Raw genomic sequence first — 20213 nt, 5'->3', positions numbered from 1 at the left:
CTAATCTGAGCTGTGCCCCTGGAGCATGATTTAGGTGACCAGGAAATGTCTGGGACTCAGGGGCCAGTCAGAATTAAGACTGGAACAGGAATTTCTAACCTGCGATTATGTGGGGCCAGGCACCCCATCCCTTACCCCCCAAGCTCTCATTGCCACGTGTGATGTGTGTGAATGTGCTCAAGAGTACATTCTAGAATGAAATTAAAGATATTTAACTTTGTCCCCACAGGGATGGAGCAGTCTGAATGGACACCAAACAGAAATAGCTGCAGGTCAGCCCTGGAGCATCCACTTGCCTCTCCTGTCCCCTCCCAGTCTCTCCCTTCCCTACCCCTCCCCTCCCTTTCTTCCCTCCCTTGACTCTCTCTCCTTCCTTCTCCCCCATTGCTACCACGGACTGGGTGGTACTTCTTCTGTATTCTGTGTGGAAATGGCCCTCTTAGAGCCATGCCTGTCACTAAGGGACTAGAAGTTTCCATGCTGGCCCTGGTCCCGACCTCATGGGATGACCGTGTCTCCTCTCTGAGACCTAAGCACAGGTGGATATGGCAGGATTGATCATGTGGGGGAGGAGGGGATGGAGACCTTGGTCACTGGTGAGCTGTGGGGTTGCAGACTTTCAACTTGGCTTTTGTTTTGTGACTCTGTAGGAACCTTCTTTGGAAGCGACTCAGTGTGACTGAAGCCACTCTGCCACCGCCCCCCCACCCCTAGGACTCTGAAGGGTCCCTCTTCCCAAGCTGCGAGTCCCTGTTGGTCTGCTGAGCAGCAGGAGGCAGGGAAGTGGTGGGACCTGCCCCCGGCAGGCTGGCACCTCCTCTGAGCCCCTCGTGCTCCCTGTGTGTCTGGCTGTGTACGCACATTTGTGTGCATGCGAGTCAGCCTGTGTGGGCCTGCATGTGCCTGTGCACACATGCCCAGAGTGAGCACGGGCACAATGTGCTGTGTGTGCACGGGTGCACGGGTACACGCTCGCACGTGAATCTGTGTGGGGATGACATGCCAGTGTGTGCACGCTCACAAATGGAAGATTGGCTGGGAAACCCAAGTCTCCCCGTCCCAGGCCTCAACCCCTGCTCCCTGGGGCCCTGGTGGAGGAGAACAGAGAGTCCTCAAACCCCGCGATCTGGGACGGTGGCTTCTGTTGGATCCCGCCCCCTCCCTCTCTCTTGACACAAATAGCCTGTGGAACAAAGGGAGCTGGGGATTTGGATTATTTATACAGTCAACATTAAGCAACTTGTGGTCTATTTAAATTCTTCTTTATTAGGCCGGGAAATTCCATGGCAAACACTCAGGCAGTAAGGAAACCTCCAACAAGGCAGCTCCCAGCTCCACATTGCCTCTTGCTTCCTCATCATCTTTCCTGCTCCCGACCTCTGACCCCTGCTTCTTCCATCCAGGCTCCCCAAGGCCATGCCCAGCCCTGTCTTCCCCACCTGCACGCCCTCCAGATTCTCCCTCTGTCCTTCAGCCTCCATCTCTCAAACCTCCACCTGCCCGTGCTTTCTGTGACTTGGGAGGGTCGGCCAGACACCAAGCCTTGCACTTCAGAGACAGCTCTGCGGGAGCAGCGTGGGGCCACAGGGAGGGAGAGTCAGGCTTGGGAGAAGGTGGGGAGGGGCAGGCTGTGGGCCTGTGCTCACCATCAATGTGCTCCGGAGGCTCAGGGGACCTCTGCTCCCAGAGGTGCCTCTAGTAGACAGCTTGGGCAGCAAAAGAAGGGAGCTTACCGACAGGACGCACCACCAGCCCCCCCCCCCCCCCCCCCCCCCCCCCCCCCCCCCCCCCCCGGCTGCGGGGGGTTGTACGAGGGATTGAGCAGGGTCTGGGGCTGGGAAGGGGCTGAGGGTGGCCGAGCTCAGGGACTGCAAGATCGCTTCAGAGGGGACAGCCTCTGGGCTGAGGATCTGCAGGGCAGGCCTCTTCTCCCAACAGAGGGCCCTCCCTCTTATCCCCCTAGGCTGTGGCCCTGCGGGCTCACCCCGAGACAGACATCGCTGAGGGCAGAAGGACAGCTTGGGAAATGGGAGGGAAGTGGGGAGGAGAACCAGAGGAGCATCCTGGGGTCTGGAGGCTCTACCGTTTCTGGGCAGGGGTGGGTGCCCCCTCCTAGCTCTTGGCTCCCAGGGGCCTTCCTGGCCCTGCTCTTACCTTGGGTGAAAGCTCCTCTCTCCCTCTTTCTCTCTCCAGCTAGACTGTGAGCCCCTGAGGACAGAGAATGCAGACATTCACCTTGGAGCCCAGGGCCTGACATGCAGGTAATAGCAGGAGCTTCATGGATGTTCCTTGAACTCAAAGAAATGGCACTTTGAGGGGTTGTGGCCCAGCCCAGTCCTCCACGTTCTCCCCTAACATAACTACTGCCCAGAATCCTGTCCCATTCCTGCCTTTCCCAGGGGGCAGGGCCTTGCCCAGATGGAGAGGAGCCCCCTGAGGGCTCATGGCTCGTTTTGAACCTGTCCTGATGGCAGGCTGTGCTGGGAGAAGGGGGACAGGCTATGCCTCCCGGCCTTGGGGAGGGGGCATCACCAGGGAAGGAAAGAGGTGAAGTTCCCATGCTGACTCCGTGCTCTGGAGATCTGACAAGACTCAGCTATTGTTTGAGCCGATGTTTGGGCTATGGGTAAGCAATGCGGCCCCCTCTCCAGGCAGAGGGGGCAGGGGCGGAGAAGCTGCCCCTTCCAGATCAGTGTGACAACCTCTGTCTCTAAACGGCAGCCGACAGAGAGGGTGGGAGACCGACCTAGAACTTGCTGCCGATTATCACCTCGCTGTCAGCCCTACCCTCTGGGCCTGTCCCTGCTGCCACCTCTGGGCCCGTGTTTCTGATTAGTGGGCCCCAGCTGTGTAGCATTAGTTGCATTTTTCCAGGATGAATCTTGGTTGTGACTTCCTGCCACGGGTCTGAACCAGCTGCCTGCTTTTGCCGCCTGCTTCTCATCCCCATCCCCTAGGCTGCCCCAAATGCCCTCACTCAGGGGACAGTGAGGCCGCCCCTGTCTCAGGGTTTTTTTTCTCCTGGGTCGGGGGAGATGTCCCTTTGCCTGCCTGGGGCTGCTCAGGGCACAGCCGCTGCTCACAAGCAGAATCCAGGCAGCTTCTTAGATGTGTGGCCTTCAGTGGGTGACAGAGCCCCAGACCTTCACAGATGGGCAGATGCCACCAGACAAGGGCTGAGCAGGTCAAGACCAGAGAGGTGTTTATACAGGGCTGAGCAGGTTGCTCAGGGAAGTCTCCAAAGGCCAGGAGCATCACCTTCTGGCTTTCTGGGGTCCATCTTCTGTACAGTCGTGGTCTTGATGTGGTCGAGTCAGTCTCCAACTGAAGCTTTGAGCTGCATTAGCCCTTTCCCCCGTGGATTTGCAGTGTGCTTCTTGTGAGTTACTCAGTGAAGACACCAGCTCAAAAGAGCATCTGCCTGAGAGGTAGTGAGTTCCCTGTCCTGTAGGTGTGTAAGTATGAGCTGGAGAATAAAATCTTTTATGTTCACAGTGACCTTTATATTGCATGTGATCTTCACTGCATCCCTGTAAGGGGGCAAGGCAGGGGTGGGAGTGATCCTTACAATCTTCAGAGAAGGAAACAGGCTGGAAGGAGGGAGTGAGTGTTGAAGCCTACATTAGAACCCAGAAGTGAGACCCACCTTAGCTCAGCATAAGTTTGATCAATATGCCTCTTCTCTGAGCCCAACCTGACTCCCAGAGACTACAAGCCCAGAGCCCACAAGCCCAGAGCCCAGCCTGGCCGTTGGTATGTCCCCTTCCATCTCTCCCTGCCTCCCAGTTTCCTGGTGGATACCCTCAAACAGTCTGACAGCCCTGTCCTAGGCATGCCTGCCTGATTCTGACTGTCCCTCCTTGTCCCAATAGCCTGTCCACAGCCATAGCTGCTAGTCTTTGCCAGGATCATGACCTGAGTCTAGTCTCTGGAAAGCAAAGCTCTAGAGGATTCTTGATGCTGTCAGCATCCTGAATAGGAGTTCCATGGAGGGCAGGCTTGCTCCTGTGTCCCCAGGGCCCAGAGCAGGCCTGACACATGAGACGACTCAGGCTGGACAGTGGGTCCAGCAGGTCTGAGATTTGGAGCTGAGAGTGACCTAGAGGAGTGGCTACAGCTGGCACTGGGGACCCTGGGGAGTCAGGGAGACCTGCTCACTCTGGGAAGGAGGCAGAGGCTGGAAGCAGGAGGTGTGAGCTGTCCTTAGTGAGAGGGGACTTGTGTTCCAGGAGCATATGGCTCTTGAAAACGATGATCAGAGAAGGGCCGAGAGCAGCACTGGGTGCCAGACACTCTGGGTGGGATGATGTTCTCTTGTGGCCTTGGGCAGGGCCGCTGAGAGGGGACCAGATGCTGCTGGGAGCTGGGGGTTGCCAATGGGCTGCTTCTCTTCTGCACCACTGCAGGGGTGCTGCGTTTCCACCCAGAACCCATTCCAGGAGCCCCAGTTGGCAGCAAGGCTCCAGAGAGATGGGCCCATCAGTTCTCTCAAACACCCTTAGAGAGTTTTCTGGACTAATGTGTTGGGTGGTGTCAGGCAGGGGACAGAGGCTCTGCCCTGGGGAAGCCTCTGTCCCAACCAGGGAGACGCTGCCTCTACCCTCAGGCTCCTCTTCGGTTTATTATGTGTTGACATATCATAACCCCCAGGTTTCCTTTGCCCTGGAACTAAAGGTTTTATTCCTTCAATTCTTTAGTTATTTTAGGCAAATGTGAACTGTCTCTCTAATTATTGCGAGGAACTGCCAACAGCTACATTTGGCTAGATTGAGACTATGAATGAAACTTGTGTTTGTCTCTCACGGGCTTGCTTGGCTTTAGCCTCCCCTGTCCTGGATGGCTGGTGGCAGAGTGCTGTGTGCTGATCAGCTAATGGGAACACAGTGTTGGTTTGCCTGGGCCATGTCAACAGGATCTTGGAGCAGGGTGGACCCGTGTCAAACTTTTGCATGAGAAACAAATTCCCCTGTTGAAAGATGACTCCTTTAGCCTCCATCACATACCTGCGAAGACAGGGAGCGCTGTCTCTACTAGCTGATTGTAGGTTCTGTCACTTGCTCTAGCGCTCCAGGCCAGGCAGGGGTCACTGAAGGTTCTCCTCAAGAAGTAGCTCTTGCGGGGTCCCCCAGAGCCCCCTGGTGGTCACTATGAAGCTGCGCTGCTCTCCCCAGGGGTTCTCTTACAGCCTCAAGTGGACAAAGGGAGCCTCTTCCTTTGGCAAGGGCTCCCTGGGCTGGCCCTGTGACTGGCAAAAAGCCCCAAGTTAGAGTTTCCTTGCTGTTTGCCAGGCATAAGGTCAAGGCCCATCCCCCGCTCCATGCAGTGACCCTGTTTGGGTACCTCTTCCTGGGCATGCTTACCCCATCCAGCCAAGTCCTGGCACACCCAGAATCAGGCTGCGTAGTGCTCAGGGTAGACCTGGGCTTCCCTGTGCAGAACGGCCCCCGCCTTCGAAGAGAGGCTCAGCCATCATCACAGGGAAGAAAGGGCCGTGGACTAGGGAAAGAGCAAAAGGAGGAAGCAAGGCAAGTTCATCCTCGCCTGCCATCAGGCCAGGGCCCCTTTCACTGTCTCACTAGATAGCTCTGCCTGGAAGCAAACCTCTCTGGGCTGAAGTGTCCTGGTCCTTGTGGGTTCAAAAGAGAAGAGGCCTTTATCATACCTAAGAGACCAGGGGAAAAGGTATAATTCTCCTGATGTCTTGCTTTGGAACATGGCTGCCTGCAGCTCCAGTGATGGGGGTTCTGAAGAAGGACCCTCCATCTTCCCCCTCACCCACCATATCACCACGGCCATATCCATTTTTCCAATCTAAGCCTTTGAAAGCCATGTCTTGATAGGAAGAGCAGGAGGTGGCTCTACCATAGCCGTAGAGTCTAGGCTGTGATTTTGGACTCATTGAACAGTTGAGGATAATGGAAGGGAAGCAAGAGGCCAGTGGGGCTCCAGTCAGCCCTTCAGCCAATTCCATTAGACCAGGGTGATCTAGCCCAGCAGCAGGCCTGGGAGCACAGGCATGGTCTCCAGACTTCCCTCATATGCTATGTTCTGACCCACCATAGACAACAGGCAGTGTGGGCTTGTCCCATGGCTGTTGCATGGCAAGAGGGCATCACAAAGCACCATAGCAGGAAGTTGTGGGCCTGTCCAGTTACTATATACAGCCTCCCCTAACCTGAGCTGAAACCCATGCCTGCAAGTCTTTCCTGCAGCCCTTGGGGTTTCCTCTTCAGCCTTCTGGCAAAAAACCATTCCAACAAAAACCTCCATAGTCCCTCAAGAACTTGCTATAATTTATAGGCATAAGGCAGCCCAAATCCATGCAGAGAAAAGTAACATTCCTCCCCAAGAAGCAACTCAGCCAGTTAAGAGAGAGGGAGGAAGAGGGAGCAAGGAGAGAGAGAGAGAGAGACAGAGAGAGAGAGAGAGAGAGAGAGAGAGATTTTGCTAAAAGATTAACTCACAAAATAAATTGGTGAAAGACAAAGAGGAAAGCCTAAAGTGAGCATATCATCCTCACAGCATTCAGTCTAAGGGTGACCAGTTGTCTCCAAGGACAGAGGGTGCCTTAGGACAACGAATGGCTAATAGTTTTTATTTGCCAAATGGTGTTTTTTTGCCTAGAACAAAGGGACACTTTTTCTCAAAGGTAATCAAGCCACTTCCTTTAGAGAAGCCCAGAAAGATTTGCAACTTTTTAACGAGTTTTTCCAGCATTTACGCCATCATACAATTTAACTTTTACAATAAACTGGGGAGATTTGGTTTTATCATCCTCATTTTATGAATGAAGAAATTAAGGTTCAGGAGGTTATGTGGCTTCTACTCCGATGAGGTAACAAAAGGAGGCAGAAGGCAGGGCTAGGTCTGCAGCCTCCAGAGCCCACATTGGGGAGTGAGGAGTTAGAACAGGGGGATGCCAGAACTTAGAGGACGTCATGTCAAGAGAAAAGGCCATGTAGGGCTGCACAGGGATGGGAGGGGTTAAGTGCTATCCTGTGGAGGTAGTCTTTTCAACACCACCCCCCTCCCCCTTTTTTCTCTTCCTTTTCCACTGAGTTGACCTTTAAATTATGGCATCAGCTGCCGTGCCAGACAGGCTGCGATTTCCCCTCTCTCCATCTGCCTAGGCTTCCTCCTGGCACAGTCTCTCCTCTTGCTGCATTCCCCTCCCTCTTTCCCGCTCAATCCCTCTCTCCTCTGCTGGTCCCATTCACAAAATCCCAGGATCACAGGAGCCCTGCTGCAGGTAGGCAATACCGCCCCCTCCGACTTCCTGCCCCCTGGCCCTGCTCAGGGGTCACCATCAAGAATTTCTCCTCTGCACAGACCTGTTTCCACCTCCCCTGCTCTGGCCCCCAAACCTTCACGACAGCCCCTCCCCACTGTTTCCCATTCCCAGCTCTTTCTGCTCCCCCATCTGCCCCAGCCTAACCCCTCCAAAAAACCTCACTGCAGGGATGTACCCTCTGCTTAATGTTCATTTGCATTTGGCCCAAGGCCTGAGCGATATTTTTTACCATGACTCTAGAATATAGCAGACATTAAATCTTATCGGTTTAATTTTCTTCCAGATAATAGTACAGCCTTTGATTTTTTCCCCCAAACTATGGAAAAAGTGTCAAGAGAAGTGGAACATTAATCAAGGGACTTTGATGAAAAGAATGAACGTGTTTTCCTAAGAGCCCAACATGTGGTGCAGCTGCTGGTGGATATTTAAATGACATTTTTCATATGTTGCTGTAAAAAAAAAATCTCTTTGAGTCGATTCTGGAAATATATTCCAATTTGCTACAAGGCCAGTGGTTTTAAAATTATTTAGAAATAAAACGTGTTTATGATTTCTGCTCTACTTTGTATATTTGTCTGCTGCAGGCCTCTTTCCTTTGAGGAGGGCCTTGCCTATTTCTCCCAGAAGCTGCGGGCCTCTTAAAGGCAGCAACATTCAGCTTTGGCCTAGCACGTCGCTCAGTCTCAGAGGCTTAAACTGTGATGGGAGGGATTTAGGTGAGCAAGAAAAAGAAGGTGATGGGGGAATGTCATTATGATTTGAAAGGTCTGGGGAAACTTATATAAAAGGCATGATTTTTCCCATAAAAGAGAAAATTATTAACTCATTCAACTCCTAGTTTCCCTTACAACCTGAACACCTGAGTGAGGGAAAGCCAGAAGCTTTCACAGAGGCCTCACAGGGAGGCCTCCAGCCTCTCATGTGTGGAGGGAGCCCCAGTCTCACCTGGGCTGGGGAGACCTGAGTTTTCACTTTATTTTTGTGCCCACTGGGCTGGGAAATCCTTGGGACGATGCTCCCCTCCCATGCTGTTGGGATTCCTCCCTCGGAAAGTCCTTTAGAGCTTTTCAGACTCCTGATCGCTGAAGGACAAGGTGATTCTGTCCCCAGTGCTCTGATCACAAAGGCAAGGCCTGGCCAGCAGCAGAGGGAGAACATAAATGAAGTTCCAGACAGGGAGTAGCCCACAGACCCTCCCCAGGGCCAGGAAGGCACATAAGCGGGAGGTTTACTGACCTTCCTGGGGCAGGGTGGCTCCTGGGTGAGATGAAGAAAGGACCAAGACTTTCTCTGGCCTGGCCTGGGTCCTGTGCTCCCAGTGGCCCTGTCCTGGCTGGCCAGTGGGGGGCATACTCTCCCTAGTTTTCCTGTCTCCATGGAAGTTATAATGGACCCGAAGGAATGTGCAGGGGTGCTGGGGCTCTCCCTTGCTGGAAGCCTCCTGGCGGCAGGGGTGTTCACTATCTGCTGGGGCCATCTCCACACTCCCAGCTGCCTTGTCCTCCTGCACTAGCCTTTGGCTTCCCTGCCCTGTCCTCACAGTGTCTTATCTGAAGAAAACCTTTTCTGGGATATCTGTGGTTTGGGCAAGGGAACATGTCTGCCCTGACCCAGGGCCGAGAGGGCAGTGACTGAGTTTCTTCAACTCTGAGCTCAAACCCAAGCTCAAGCCTCCCCTCCTTTCAGATCTTCTCCTCCTTCCATCCTAATCTTTTGTCCTCCTCTTCCTACCCCACTTACTCAGCTCCATAAGGTCCCTCCTGTCCAGTCCAATCCCATCGCTGGGTCTCAGCCCCATCGCAAGGCCTCTGGCAGGCCCAGCAGAGGCCCCACCTTCTCTCTAGGGCCTTTATGTCCAGCTCCTAAGAACTCACGGAGTGAAGCTGGGAAGGAAGAATCGGAGTTGGGCTAGGCCACTTACCCATCTGTGTTGTCTCCTCTTGCATTCTTGTTGGACATGAACTCCCGAGGCAGGACCATGGGAGCCCTTCCTCTGTCTTCCCAGACACTGTTAGGTGTGGACTGAGGCTTGGAGGAGCTGTTCTAGGAGGGTTTGGAGGCACCTCTTACAAAGAGCCTACAGTATCAAAGAGCCCAATTCCACCTGTTGCTCTAACTTAGCCGTCACGCTAGTTCCATTATGTAAGAATGGGTTATGAGGGATGTCTGTTGGGGGCTTCTAGGAAATGATTCCTCACTCTCAAGACAGAGGAACAGGAAGATAGGTCCTTTGCCTTCCTCTGGGCATAGCCATACCTGGATGGGGTGACAGGAATTTCCACAGCATCTGGGCATGACCCTGAGACATGGAAGGGAAGATCAAAAGCATCACATAAACAGGGAGCAGGAGCCCTGGTGAACCTTCTTAGAATAAGAGACAATCAATTTCTCTCTCTGCTTGGAGGCGGGATGCCATATTATTTACAGCTATAAGGCAGTCTGCCGGGTAGGCTGAGCGTTGGGGTGGTGTCTAGGGAAACCCCTACTGCTGCCACTGAACTGGGACTCCTTGATACCAAAGGTTTCCCCTCTCTCCCTCCCTCCTCCTTTGCAGAAGGAGAGAAGAGATCTGATCTGTGTCAAAGACCACCCCTGAGTCTTAACGGGAATGGCCAACCTGCCTCATCAGGCCATTCTGAATATTCTCTAGGATAACATACTTACCGAAGGCTCATTAGGTGGTCCTTTCCTTCCCCTTTCCCCTGCTGTCTTACCTGCAAAGACGAAGGTCTTCACTTGTCTTCCGTGCTGCTTGCTAAAGGTGGTCATTAGACTGGAAAGGGGAACTGAGGGCTCTAGTGGAAGAATCCTGGTGTTTGTGCTTGAGCCCAAACCAATCAGACCCAGGTATTTTCAATAGGGACAGGGCATTGCAGAACCCCACCTTGCCCTGAGCACTGTATTTTATAACTTAATACCATTGGGCAGTGGGCTGCATTTAACAAAGGACGTGAGAACACAAGAGTTGCTCCTTGTGCTGCATGACCTTGATTGGTCCCAAGGAGCCCATACCCTGCTGGTCTCATCAGCCTATGCCATACCCTAGCAGTTGCCCTTGAGGATACTGGCAACCAAAGACCTGGCTGAGAGCATGCCAAGCAGGAGAAAGGGCAGAACCTGGCCTCTTCTGGCCAGTGCTCTTGGACTTTCGAGTGTTAAGTAAAACTCAGTGTTAACCAGAGCTCCAAGGAGTCAGCTAAATCCTGAGTCCCTGCAAACCAGAGCCAATGAATGAAGTATGGCAGCGGAGCGCCAAGTTTCACTATGAATTGGCAGGTAGAAACAGGCTTGAAATGCAGCCAGAAGGGTGTGGGTGAGCTGCAAGGAGAACTCCTGAAAAAGTGGCTGGGCCATGGGTAGAAATAGGCAAGGAGTGATATTTATACCCTTTTCTGTTTTAGACCCAGGTGTCTTCAAAGACAGGAGAGTTGCTCAGGAGACAGGTGTGGAGTTTATGCTGCTCTAAGTTAGAGACCAGGGCCGAGTGACCACCCACCCGTCTCCACACACGGGCTCAGTCTCAGTCCTGCAACACAAGGATTGAAACACTGCACGGCCTGTCTCTGGTTTGCCAGAACTTTAGGAAAATCCAAATTCAAAGTAATGAATTGGGTTGAGGGGGAGGTTAAATGTCTTCAAACAAATAACATATTTTCTCACTAGTTCCCCCTTTGTGGGATTACTCACTAACACTGTGTTCTCTCCAACCTTGTTGAAAACTCATTCATCCAGTTTCATGAACACACAGAGAGGAGGACGAACTGGGCCATAATTCCAGGTACATGACTAAATCTCAGACCACGAAGACTGAGGAGAGGTTGGTGGTGAGCTCTCTAATGAGAGCTGGACCCTGGGAAGGAGAGAGGAGGCCAGGACACAGTTGGGGTAAGTGAGATGATCAGAGGAGAGAGGAGCAGACAGTGTCCACCTCAGCTTCATAGTTGGGTTCTGTTCTTGTGACCAGTTGAGTCATCTTGGGCTGGATTTCAGGAGAGCCACATATTTCTTTGGGAAACCCTAGACTGATGAGGAAGTCGAAGTCCCGGTGTGCAAGGAGCTGCCAGGTGATCTCTGGATGTGGAAAGCATCATGCTCAGTGGGAAGCTTCATGCTCATTGACTCAGATAGAAAGCAGAGGCTAGTCTTAACACTTAGCACAACTAAGAGTCTTTGAACCTGATTCTGAATACTTATGGAAGGACAAAGGGAAAAAAAGGAAACCCTTTCCCCAGGGAACTGGGACAATAGGGACTTGAATTCCTAGACCCTCATCCCCAAGCCCTAGCTTCCTAGAAATGAATGGGCTACTATTTTTTTTTTTTTGAGAAGGGGGCACAGATGTCCCACTACTCCCACTGTCTAGCACCACAAAAATATCTGTCAATTTTACAGTCTTCTTTTGCTAGAAGGCATAACTTCTTAGCCCCTGATGTCCTTGGCTTTCTCCTAAGATATCCTGGTTATGAACTCCTTTAAGATGATGTCTTTGTTTGGGTTCCCTAGAGAGCAGAGCCTGAGGCAAGGCTTAAGTGCTACTGTTTTATTTGGAAGGTGCAAATTCAGCAGCAAGAGTGAGGCAAAATTGAAGTGAAGCATAACGACTGGGAACCCATGCAAGACGACAGTTATCACATTGACCCTTGCTTCCTGATGAGTTACAAAGAGACATAGCTCATCAAGATGAAAGTGCATCAACCGGGCAGGACATCTTTGGACAGACTGTACAGAAAATACGTGTCTTATAACAATTCATTAGCAGGGAAAAGCAGACCGTTATCTGAAGTTCTCTCCCATAGTCTCTCTGCCAAAATCCATTTCATAGGGAGTTGTCTAACCTGAGCTTACTGCCACTCAGATCCTTCAGTAACTGCTTATGAATTCAGAGCCCAGACTCTGCACACTGACGTTTCTTCTAAGACTGAAAGTGCAGCAGGAGCCTGAAACTGGCAGGGCAACTGGTCAACCTCAGATGGCAGAACTGTGCAAGCATGTGTGCAGTCAGTGGACTATTTCCCAGGTGGTGCTACCCCCCTGCCAGTGCAGGAGACATAAAAGACTCGGGTTTGACCCCTGGGTTGGGAAGATCCCCAGGCAGAGGGCATGACAACTCACTCCAGTGTTCTTGCCTGGAGAATCCTATAGAGAGAGGAGCCTGGCAGGCTACAGTCCACAGGGTCACCAAGAGTCGGACACAACTGAAGCGACTTAGCAGGCATGCACAAGCACAATGGAGAATAAGTGGCTGAGGGTCTGATGGAATCAGAAGTTTCATAAGGCATGTCCAGCAGAAATCAAGAGAGTCCCTGGAAAAGGAGGATAAAAGGGGTCCACAAGGACCATCAGACCAGTTTACAGTATGGTAAACTGTAAAATGGCTATAAATTCTTCCCTTCCTTGAGTTCATGACCTTGCAAAGTGATTTTGTAGATTCTCCCATCAGGGGGTGGTCTCTTTCTCCATCTCTAGAGTCTGTGCCAACCTTGTGAGTTACTTTAGACAATGGGATATTAGCAAACATGATACATGTAATGGCTTGGAAGCCACGCTTTGCATTGGGGCTTGCCTTTTTGCTAAACCTAGAACCCTGAGACCACTGTGTGTATGAGCCTGAGCCAGCCCATTGGAGAATGAAAGGACACATGAGTGAGAGCTAAGGGGTCCCATCAGATGTGAGTGAGATGTCATCTAGTTGCTACCTGACCTATAAGCTGATTATGGACACGTAAGGAAGCCTAGTGGCTTCCATCCCACACTGGAAGGGCTGCCCAACCAACGCGTGACTCACACACTAAGTAATTAAATATTTGTTGTTTCAAACCACTTGTTTTGGAGCTGCTGGTTATAGCGCAAAAGCCAACTAATTCAACCTGAATAACCCATTGTGTGTTAAACTCACAGGTTGTGTTTAGTATAGATTTTTAGAATAGAGATGAATTTTGTAGAATCTATTACAGAGAAAATCATCTGAATAAAGAAGATAAATGAGGATGAGGACAGTGATGCTTGGTGGTGATAATGGATGTTGATACTAGTAATGGTATTGATGTTTGTGGGGGTGATAATAGTGGTGATGGAGGTGATGGCAGTGGGTAATGATGTTTATGAAGCTAAGAGTGATGAGATGCTGGTGATGCTTGATGATAGCAGTGGTGACGGTCTGTGAAGGAGATGGTGAGTGTGTAATTGTTGTGGTGTTATGCTAAAACTGATGAGGATGATAATGTAGAAGTTGATGAGGATGTTTGTGAAAGTGGTGCAGGAATGACTGTGACGGACATGTTAATAATAGCAGTAATGTTAAGTGGGATGATTGTGCTGGTGGTGGAGGTGGTAATGGGTGTTGGTGATGGTGATAATAATCATGGTGAAAATAATGGAGAAGGTGATAACGATCAGGGTGATGATGAGAGTGGCAATGTTCATCGGATGGTGGTAATGATGTAATGGTCATCATGACTATATTCATGGTGGTGATGATCACAGTGTTGAGGATGATGGTTTTGATGGCAGTAAATTTATGTTGCTAGCTAAGATATGTCCAGATCTCTATGGTGAGCAGGTCTCTTGGCCTGGATTCCTCTTGCCTGTTTTAACTCAACACCAAAACCTAGCTCTCAAGGGAAAAGGGATTTTCTGAGCGAATTATTCCCAGAGCTAGGAAGATTAGAACCCCTGGCTTCAGTTCCTTTCTTGACAAGAACTGATGAACTTGAACCAGGATAAAGTGGAAGAAGAATGCGAGGCCTCTGCTGTTAGCACCGGCTGCCTCTGTAAAGGCAGAATGGGAGAAAAGGCCCAGGAAAGGCTGGGCTGCCGGTGGAGGGAAGAGGAGAAGGCAGTTATCACACCACCTCAGGCCAGAAGCCATAGATCTGGGTCTCCAGGACCTCCAGGAACATGCTCCTTCAGTCCTGGAGAGAGCCAGCAGCAGGGAGGGAGATGTCCACAGCCTCATTTGGCCAGACTGATTACCTGTGGCAATGCGTGGGAAAGGCCTCCAGGGGTCAAAGGCTCAGTTTTGTTGGGGCTTGGCGTGCTTATCATCTGCCACCTGAGTTGGGAGGAGCCCGTGGTGCCTTTGCTGCGTCCCAGACACCCTGGGAACATGAGCTGAGGACTACACACTGTGGAGGATGGGGAGGCAGCGAATAAGATGCTGATGACAGGCTCCTGGCTTGCGGGGCAATGTGAACCTCGGGGCCATGCAGAAGTCAGAGGTGGGGAGGACAGGGAGGGCCAGAGTTGTCCCAGCTGCAGCGCAGCTGCTCACTGACCGGTCAGCCAGACCTTGCCGAGGGCTGGGAATGCTGCGCTGGTTTTATCAGCCAACGTGGGCTCTCCTGGTGGTCAGCTGGATGTGGTCCTGGCTTCTCTACCACCGCCCAGAGCCCTGCTCTCAGAATTCATACCTATGTTTGTTTTCCCCCTCGCTGAATGGAGACCAACTTTTACCCTTGCCACCTGCCGTCACTAATCACAGAGGCATAGCTGGGAGCTCAGTGGAGTTTCATGCTGATAAGGGTGATGATGAGAGCATACAGCAGAGCACTGACTTCACCTGAAGGCCAGGTAAGATGTCCCTTTCTGAAGAAGTGCCACTTACAGTGAAATGAGAGGGTGAGGACAAGTGTGGTGGGCTGGGAAGGACATGTGTGTAAGTTGTGAGGGAGGCATGTACAAGCTGACACATAGCTGGTCTCAAAGAAAGCCACTGTGTCTGTAACAAGCAAGAGGACACCCAAACTTGAGATGGAACGAGGGGGACATCGAGGTCCAGGTCACACAGAAATTTGTAAACCCTGAAGGATGCAATCTGAGTTGTGTTCTGGACACTCTCCCTGGCTTCTGAACAGAAGTGGATTGGGGGCAGGGGGTGGTGGGTGCTGCTTGATGGTAGCTTCTTCAGAGCCATGGAGAGGCAGGTGCCCCCGGGATCCTCACTCAAAAGGGATTCTTGGAATTTACTCTCTGCTCTGCACACCAAGCCCTGTGCCCCACTCAATCCTGGGATGGACCACCTACATCCTTGTTTAGACTTTATCTTGGCCTGGGATCCCTGGCTCTACTTCATAAATGATTTTTTTTAATGGGAAAAGAAGAAAGAAGACAGAAAGTGCCCAGCACTTTATATATTGCAGAGTCTTGATCAATATTTGGCAAATGAAGGACCAGTGACAGAAACATAAAGAGGAGCTGGTGAAAAACAGCAGTAGAGACACCCCATTTCTGTGCAGTTTAATCAAGTTCTGTGAAGGTTAGAGGGCAGAAATGTGAGGTCAATGTAAGGAAGGGAAGGAAGAGCCTAGACTTTGCAGAAGAGCTTGCATTTTAAAAAGAAAATTATTATTCAAGCAAATCCGTAAGAGGCACATTTTTTTAGGCAGTTGGGAAAAGGGAAGGTAAAGAATTGAGGCAAGAAATGAGGTATTTTGGACTCTGGCCAACTCTGGGATCACCTTCTATAATGTTTCTGCCATGCAGGACCCATCAGAGACCCAGATATATCCAGAAGGACAGGCCAGCACGTGGTGTTTCAGGAGCAGCATGGGCTCCAGGGATGAAATGAGTATGAAAGAAGAAGGGACACCCACACTTAAGAGAGACTCAGCATGCTGGTGGGGATCCAGGCGAGGGTCAAGAGAGCTCATGGAGCCCTCAGGAGTACCAAGCGTGAGCAGAGGCCCGAGAGAGGCGCACAGCTGGAGAAGGGATACTGCTTGAAGACACCCAGTGGTTAGGCTGGGGAATAACTGGGGACATGGTAAATAAATCACCCTCCAAACATTGACACTGTTAGGCTACCATCTTGGGCTTCTAGCTTCATACTTGGAGCCAGTGGGACACAGAGAAATGGGCAAAGGATGAGAGTAAGCCTTGAAGGGCTCAGGGCCAGAGAGCTCTTCCTGATGGCAGAAGAGTATCTATGAAGCAGTGAACTGTGGGTGACCAGCCCCTCCCCACCCAAGGTGGGCTGTGAGGAGGGTCTCCAAAAGCCTCTAACGTCGGCTCCCTCAAGTGCCTCATGTCCTGTTCTTGAGATTTGGCTGGAGGAGCCTGGGGTCACTGTGAAGGGACAGATGAGGTCAAATGAGGACCAGAGTTAGAGACCTATCTGTGTCTAGGGCAGGACAGTCTGAGGCTAAGGAGACAGCCCGAGGGAGAGCCTCTCACTAGAGCATGGTCTCCACACTGGCTTACGGTCTGTGATGAAGGGAACAGTGCCGGCTTGATATCCCTGATATGGCAGGGATGGTATAGAGCTCCAGCTTCATTAGAAATTTTCTATGATCTCTCGGCCAGCAGGATACTTTGCAGGGACAAAAGAAAGGGATGGTAGGTTCATGGGGAGCCTGCTGGGTTAGTGAGGTCCTCAGGGCCCTGCCAGGAGGGAGAGGACGAGGCGACCTTGGAGGAGGTGAAAGGAGGGGTTGTGAAGCTTTGAGCCAAGATTCCTTCAGGCAACTTAGAGCCAGAAAGCTTGAGAGGTGATGGGAAGGCAGGGTGGAGTGGGAGGGAAGAAGCCGGGCTGTTCCCAGGAGCTCAGACCACCTTGGTGTCCTCCCTGTCCCTCCCACCAGAGTCTTGCCTTGAATGTAGCAGAGGAACACAAGGTCCTGGGGTCTGGAGGCCCAGGAAGGAGAGATAGTGGCCTTCCTGAGGTCTGGGTGCTGGCAGTGGGAAGTGGCCTTGAGTCTGGACCCCTGGGAAGCCAGCAAGTGGAAGAAGATGCTAAGAGCATGGAAGAGAGGCAGGGGCGTGGAGCTGGGGATGCATATGTGAGGAGGAATGAAGAAACTTGCTTTGTTGATGATCCAACAGGTTTGGGGAGCTGGGTCCAGCCAGGACTCCCACCCTAGACAACCTCCAAGACAGGGGTGAACTCAGTACTCACACCCGAGGCTGGGAGGATGGACCCGCCAGATGGGACCTGGTGAGCTCCATATGCATGCTGAGCTGGCAACCTGATGGATTAGGGACTGTCCTGGGGCTGCAGTGACACTGAGCATCCGGGAAGAAAGGAGAAGGCTGCAAGAGTCCTTCAGGCAATGCAGAGCTATAGGACCTGGGCTGGCGGAGGGAAGTGGTCCTCTGTGGATGGACTGGTACATTTTGAGAGGTGGCCAGCAGTGGTGGGGCTTCCCTGGCGGCCCAGATGTTAAAGAATATACCTGCAATTCAGGAGACCTGGGTTCAATCCCTGTGTAGGCATGGCAACCCACTCCAGGATTCTTGCCTGGAGAATTCCCATGGACAGAGGAGCCTGATGGGCTACAGTATATGGGGGTGCAAAGAGTCAGACGTGATGGAGTGACTGAACCCAGCACACAAACTGTGGTGAGGGGCAAATGAGGTGAGATGCATGTGGCCACCCCAGAGTGTCCTTCCTGATGGATTTCCCTTTAATCTGTGGGCTACATTTCCCCACCAATTCTTTTACAGTCAGTTCAGGCCTCTGCACATTCAACAAACACTGGTGTCTCCATTGTGCTATGTTCTAGAGCTTTGGATTCATCAGTGAGCAGGAGACCCAAGGTCCCTGCCCACAGAGTGTTTACACCCTAGTGAGAGCCCAGCTAACCAGGAGGTGGGAGGTGTCGGGGTCTGGGAGCAGTGCTAGGGCACTGGCTCTGGGGCTGGGGATGCAGAGGGAACTTGAGCCTCTGGAAGGAGAAGCAAAAGCAAGCCCCAGGTCTGGGCTTCCAAATGGTGCTAAGAGTATCTCAGGATGGAGGTTCAGAAACGGGAAAAGGGTGGAGGTGGCTCCTGGGTCTCAGGTACAAGGTAGAACCCATTTATCAGAATCCAGGCCCGAGGTTAGGGCTGCCAGGGGATGGGGCTGCCTCTCCCCATGCTCGCCTTCCTCTGGCCTGCCTGAGGGGCCTGTGAGCCAGGTGGGCCTCTGTCCTCTCGCTTGCACACAGAGACGCTGGGGCAGATGCTCTGACGGCTACAGTTCAGGCTGTGGACGGAGTCAGTATCTTCAGCAGAAAATTTCCAAAGAGATTGTTCAAGGGCAACTGTGATTCCAAGTTCAGCAACTCAACATTCAGTGTTATTACATAATATATGCCATCTTACTTGATTCTGTTTTTCAGACTTCCTTCTAGAGAACATTGTTGAAAGTGTCTCGGAGATTATCTGTGCTTTAAACACTCATTACCAAAATTCAGAAAAAAAATAAGACTTGTTTTTGCCCAGGTGTTTGTGAATGTAAGTTAAAAATTATATTTGATTTAGATTCAAATATTTATAGATTTATACTATATCTATTTTGTCAAAATATATTATGTGATATTTCATAAAATCAAATACATAAAATAAAGTTTTCAATACTATCTATACAAGCCCCTAAACAAAAAGAAAATTCCCAAAGAGAGACATCTCTTCTGGAATATTTTAAATGCATTAGTTTGCCTCCTGGGTCCTCTGGCCACTCTGGTTTCTTGTTAACCCTCAACTGTGAATGAGGTAAGGTGAGGGGAGGTCAGGATATACCTCCATTTTTCAGAATGGGGATATTGAGTCCTGACCATTTGCAGTGATCCCAATGCTACAAGGGAGCTGCTGGGAGAACTGGACCTGGCTGGCGTAGCCCAGCTTTCCCACACAGCTGGGAGCCAGAGCAGCGTGCATCTCAGACTCTGTCAGACACACAGGGAAAGGAGGAGCCCACGGGCTGCCCCGGCGGTCTCAGGGTCATGGTGGTGGCTTGGAGGAGGAGACCCCACACCTTCCTCTCAACCCCTCCCCTGTTTCCAGGGATGTGGTAAGCTGAGAAGCAGCACTGCCTGCTGGCTCCTGCCCCGGGATGGAGAGGTGAGACTGGGACACGCCATCGATTCCTGGTTGGGGTTCTCAGAACAGCAGCAGTGTGGGGTCAGCCTCGGTACATCAGAGGCCTCCTGGGGAGCCAGAGGGCTGGACAACCTCAGTCTAACCTGGACTCTCATCCACTGGGTCTCACTTGGCCACTCACTCAGCCTGGGGCCGGTCCCCTCCCTGGCACTTTGTCTCCTCCCGGGGACCATTTTTCCTTTCTGTGTATCTACTTCTAATCTTATTCTTCCCTGTAATGATCTCCATGCCAATCAGCGGCCAATCCCTGTGATTATTGCCACATCTCTGCCACAAAAACCGGCTTCTGGAGAATACGGGCTGGATCTTTTGTAGGCAAGCTGAGATACATGTCTTTCTGTACAGTGGGGCCCTCCCAGCCTTGGGGTACATCTCTCCCCGCGGGCTCTTCGCCCACCCCCGGCCCCGGGGATGAGACGGCCTTGGACCCCCCACGTCTGGCCCCTTGCCCTGCTCTGCGCCTCTGATCCTCGCCCGGCTGCCTGCCTCCCTCCCGCTGCAGGCAGCCTCCTGGCTGACTTCACTCCTTGTCACATTCCTGGCTGTGAAAGGGGCCTCTTCCAGGACCCTGGGGGGATGACACGAGTTTGTTTGTTTTCCTCCTGTCTCCACTTCAAGGGCTTCACTGGCAAAAACAACACCCTGATGACTTCCAGCTCTTCCCCTCCTTTGCCCCGAACATGGGAAAGACGGCCTCCACTCTCAGCCGTGGCAGCTGGGGAGAGATGAGCCCAGGCGCTGGCTTTGGGATGGCCACTTCCTCCCACTGCCCTTTGGAGGAGTCAGAGAGTCACCTGGCGCCCACAAAGCTCCCCCATGGGACCAGTCCCAAGCGCTCCTCAAGGGAGGGAGGAAGACCACTGTCTAGAAAGAAGGGTCTGTTTAAGAGGAGGGCAAGTTTCAATCCAAAAGAATGAGTCTAGTGGGAAACACTGCCTCAGATTTGAGGCTTGGAATATCTTTCCTGACATCTCTCACCAAAGTTGTGTGCCATCCAGCCTCCTCGTAGCAGACGTGTGTTCCTATACCAGTGAACTGTGCTGAAGCTTTCAAATCATGACTCTAA

At 51.8% G+C, this 20213-nt stretch overlaps 1 long non-coding RNA gene across 1 annotated transcript; it reads left to right on the top strand.

Annotated features, from left to right (window-relative positions):
* Nucleotides 1-224: 224 nt before the first annotated feature.
* LOC139037073 (uncharacterized) lies at nt 225-7795 on the top strand. The gene is made up of 3 exons (XR_011489866.1): nt 225-272; nt 2194-2261; nt 7575-7795. It is a non-coding gene; the product is annotated as an uncharacterized lncRNA (long non-coding RNA).
* The last annotated feature ends 12418 nt before the right edge of the window (nt 7796-20213 follow it).

The sequence above is a fragment of the Odocoileus virginianus genome, chromosome 2 (genome assembly GCF_023699985.2).
Source record: "Odocoileus virginianus isolate 20LAN1187 ecotype Illinois chromosome 2, Ovbor_1.2, whole genome shotgun sequence".
In the NCBI taxonomy this organism is placed as follows: Eukaryota; Metazoa; Chordata; class Mammalia; order Artiodactyla; family Cervidae; genus Odocoileus; species Odocoileus virginianus.
The sequence above is the reverse complement of the archived record's forward strand: the minus strand, read 5'-3'. Positions and strand labels throughout refer to the sequence as shown.